This window comes from Mustela erminea, chromosome 6, assembly GCF_009829155.1.
Source record: "Mustela erminea isolate mMusErm1 chromosome 6, mMusErm1.Pri, whole genome shotgun sequence".
Taxonomy (NCBI): Eukaryota; Metazoa; Chordata; class Mammalia; order Carnivora; family Mustelidae; genus Mustela; species Mustela erminea.
In genome coordinates, this window is record NC_045619.1 from 35,611,707 (window position 1) to 35,616,575 (window position 4,869).

Genomic DNA, 4,869 nt, shown 5'->3' on the forward strand with positions numbered 1-4,869 from the left:
CTCTCTGTCATTCTATTAAATATTTTAATACATTTATATTTATTTTAAATGTGATTTTTTTTAAAGTTTGTCCTCCCTCAGAGGAAACTGAAATTTTGGCAGGGCAAATAGAGTATGATGATAAGAAATTATTTCTTGTTCATCTTATATTCTCAATACTTAAAAAAATATTTTATAAAATGGTAGAATTTTAACCTGGTTTTCCCCTGGTAGATTGTATTCAGAGTCATAACTCAAATGCCACAGGCTTGCTGTATTTACTTGCATACTACAGAAATTCCAGCTATCTATTGTGGAGTCTGGTTATATATGGTGGTGACTTACATGGGCTCATAAACAGTGTTGCTGTTGCCTTCTCTGTGAAATTACTCAAGATGGAATCCACACACTCTTGGTGAATTCTGGATACCATTTACAATGGCAGTCTTCTTGCTTAGGGCATTAATTTCCCAAAGCCACACCCTGAGCTGCCAAAGCAGTACTGAGTTCCCTTCAGCCAACACTGTTCATTTGCCATGCCATTTTTCATGTAAAAATGGGGACTAAGTTCTCTCCAAATGCAGACCTTGTCACCATTAATTCATTTATTCAATTAACAAATATGTGTTGAATTTCTTCTCTTTGCTAAGTATTTTCAAGACACTAAGACCAAACAAGGGAAAAAATAGTAAAGTTAAAACAATAACCAAGATAGCAGAGGTATCTCTTACAGCATTTATATGTAAGTGGGAGGAAAGATAATATTTGACGAATCTATTATTTGAAGAGTAATATAACACATCCTGTGCTCCATATTTCAAATATCTTATTTTTTTCAATCTGAGTCACAAGATGCCTTCATATTTTAAAGCCTCTGACGTCAAGATGTATATATTACATTGCTAGGCAAATTTAACACAGTGCATCCTTTTACATTGTTTGCTGTGAAAATTTGTTATTGACAATGCATGTAATGAAGAATGGCTTCTTATGATGAAAGAGATATTACAATACCTTCTGCAAACAATACCTTTAAGTTCCGCCTGCTACACCTCTCATGCAACATTGAAAACAAGTTCATTCAGTTGACCTGAGGACAAGACAGCACACTGTTCACCAACTATCTTTCCCTTAAGGTCCTGGATTCAAACATTTCTTGACCCAGTCCTTTCAGTCAGCTCAGGATATATATTCTTCTTGGGTCTGTGTTACTTCTTTGTTAGATATATGCAGACATGACTCAGATTTACCTCAAATGCCCCTTAGGTTCAAACTGTAACACTTTACAGCTGGAAATTATCTTGTCTGATTCTTTTTTTTTTTTTTTTTCAGATAAGAAAACTAAAGGTTGAGATGTTCAAATTATCTCCAGTGTCAGAATTAGAGAAAATATATTCTCAACTTGTAATCCATTTATCTTTCACAAGACTAGGCTACCAACTTACTTTCACTGCTTTTAAAATTCTTTTACCTTTCCCTCCAGACTTTATTCTTCACAAATAATGTACGCAAAATATTCAAAATAAAAACATGCAAGACCTTGAAACAAGCTTTGAAAGATATAGGATGCTTCCTCTGCAGTAGGAAAAATGAGAATATATAATGGCCACCTAAGCCCTTGAAAATCACAGTCTCATGGACAATTGAATATCAAGCATTGAAATTTATGATTATGATTTATTTATTTATTTATTTATTTATTTATGATTATGTCCAAACAATGCATGCTCAAAAAGAATGTATTAGTGTTATACAAACAATTTCTGTGGAATAATAACTTAAAACGATTGTCAGTTACTGGCCATACCTAGGGGGTTCCTATTGAACACAAAGGATAATATAAATTCTGGGTGATGTATCAGCATGGCGTCATGTTTGATGATAAAGAAGAAAAGTTATATAAAGTACACTAGAAGTGATTTTATTCCACTCTCTGATATTCATTTTCAGCTAAGCATTGATAAACTAATAAAATTCTCAGAATTGTATCTTTCTATTTTACAGAATGACCAAGAGGCACATCTATTTTCTCTTTCCTAATAGGCTATTTGCACCAATGCATCAATAGGAAATGACGGTGGGAAATTTAGCTCAAATAAAAGATAATTTTTCTGAAAGTGCTGTGAGAAAACATTATGTGAAAGACTAGGAATTTGTGGGTTAATATTTTAAAGACATCAAATGTGAATAATGTTTTTATAAAAGAGTAAAAGGAGGACACATATTTAATATTAAAAGTGTTTTGGAAATATGCTTCACTCCTAACCACTCTTTAATCTTGGTCTCAGAAACGCTTCTGCCAAGTATCACTCCAGAATTATCATAAGGAACGATATACACCATCAAGTAAATGTTTGATGGGTAATCTTGGGAGAGAGGGCTATGTTCTAAGCCATCTTTGCTGAACTTGGAATTCTACTTAATACTTTTCCTGAAGACACTATTAAAAGAGCATTGCAAGGGGAGAATCAGCTGATGAAATAAACTTGAGAAAATTCACACTTCTTTCCTCAGACCTAAATGCTTATTCGCAAATGTGTTATTTTGCTAGAGATGCTATAACAGAGTACTATAAGCTGGGCATCTTAGTACAATAGAAATGTATTTTCCCACAGTTCTAAAGTCTGGAAGTCTGAAATGAAGGTGTGGTCAAGGCCCTGATCCCTCTAAAGGTATCAGAAGCTGTTGTTTCTGGCCTCCTTCCTAGCTTTTGGGAGTTCTGTGGCTAGTGGCAGCATTAACTCCAGTCCTCACATGTTGCATGGCTGTGTCCAAATTTCCCTTTTATAAGGTCACTGGTCATATTGGATTAGGGATCCTTCCTACTCCATGATAACCATATTCAGTTAATTACATCTGCAATGACCCTATTTCCAAATAAGGTCTTCTGAGGTCCTGGGGCTTAGGAAAACAACAAATAAATTTTTAGGGGACACAATTCAACCTATCATAGCTTACTAAAATCTTTTGGAAAACCACTGAAGAATTACACTTAATTTGGTTTTATTTAAGCCAAATTATTTTTTTAGAATACTTCATTACCATGTTCCTACCAGCATTTTATACAAAACAGTATAAGATAGAGGCAGAAGAGAAAATTAAGGCATAACATTTAGGAAATACATAAATTTAAGGTGATAATTACATGAATCCAAAATAAAACTTGAAAAGAAGTTGTGTAAATAACTGTTGAAATAGAGAGACAGAGGTATAATGAATGTAAAAGGAAGAAGAGATTTCAACATGAAGAGAATATTCAATGGCATAATGCCTGTATCAGTTGGTTTTTGCTGCATGACAGATCACCCTTGATTGCAATGACCTCAAACAGTAAGTATGCATATTTCTCATATCTGTGTCATTTGGTGAATCCATACAGAACTTAGCTGATCATTGCTTATTCACTCATGTACATGTGGGTGGGGTTTGTTCCATGTGTCTCTCGTTCTTCTCTTGGGATCAGAATGTGCACCCAGCATGTTCTCTTTATTGAAATGCCAGAGATACAAGAGGGTAACTAAAAATGTCTAATTCTTCTTGATGCCTGGGTTTGAAACTGAACAACTTTGTTTCTGCCTCATTCTACTGCCCAAAGTAAATCACATAACTGAGTCCAGAATTAGAGTGGGAAGGCATTCATCGTCACATCTAAAGATACCTGTCCACTGATCATACCCCCTGAAAACGTTAAAGGCCAAAGGAAGTCTATTAGCCCTGTTCTACCACCCACAGGCACATCAATTGCAGGATTTTTACATTTTTAATTTACCTCTTCAACCCAGAGTTCCTTCTTTCAACAGTAATTGTGGGCTTTCAGGAAACTACCTCAAACCAAGACTCAGAAAATCTAAGAGCTGCCCAAGGGAACGTCTGGTACATATGTTCATGTTTAACAGGGATGTAAATAAAAGGTCTGTTAACGGGTACTGAGCTGCAGATATTTAGGTCCATATACATAGGAACACACAACATACATACCTGCTCTATATACTGGTAAACTAAAATGTTGGTTCTTTAATATAATCTGCCTCTTTACTCTCTGATTCTACCTTCTAACTTTTAAGAACAGCCAATATCTTCACCTCTTCTGGAGGACTGCATTTTCTGATATTCAATACTCCAAGGAAAAGTTAAGTGATCTGAGATATGAAAGGTGAGGATATCACCAGAGAGATGCATAACTCTTGTGAACATGTGGCTACATATTATTGCATAAAATCAGCTATGGCATGGAAATGGAAAAGTCAATGCACAATAAATGCAAATACATGTTCATCTAATATTTATTGAATACTTACTATACATCAAGGATTGTTCTAGCTCTGGGGAGCAACCCTGTATCACTAAAAATCATCTATTCTATTGGATTTTTCATTATATCACATTAAATCATCTCTGGCATAAGAAAAGGATCAATGCATAATAAATTGTGATACCTGTTTATTCATCTAATATTCACTGAGTGCCTATTATGTTCCATATTATGTTCCATTAACTCTCCTAGGCTCTAGAGATACTTCAGTAAACTCACATTTGAGTGGGAGTTACAAACCAAAAAATATACAAAAAATAACACCAGGTTACTGGTATAAAAGTAATCTGCAGAAAAGGTAAGCAGACTGAAAGAACAGACTGTGATGGGTGGCTGCTACTGGGCTGTTAAGGATGTCTTTGATGAAGCGATACCTGAGCAAAGTAAAAATTAAGAAGGGAGAGAGAAAAACAAGAGAGTATCTGGGAAAAACCTCTACCAAGGCAGATATAACAGCAGATAAAAAAAGCCTTGCAGTGTTACTATGTTTGACCTATTTAAGAATATAAAGAAGACTTTCTGGTTATCGGAGAAGTAGTCTGCATCCAGAACAAGTAGGGAATCCATTAGAGGCCTTG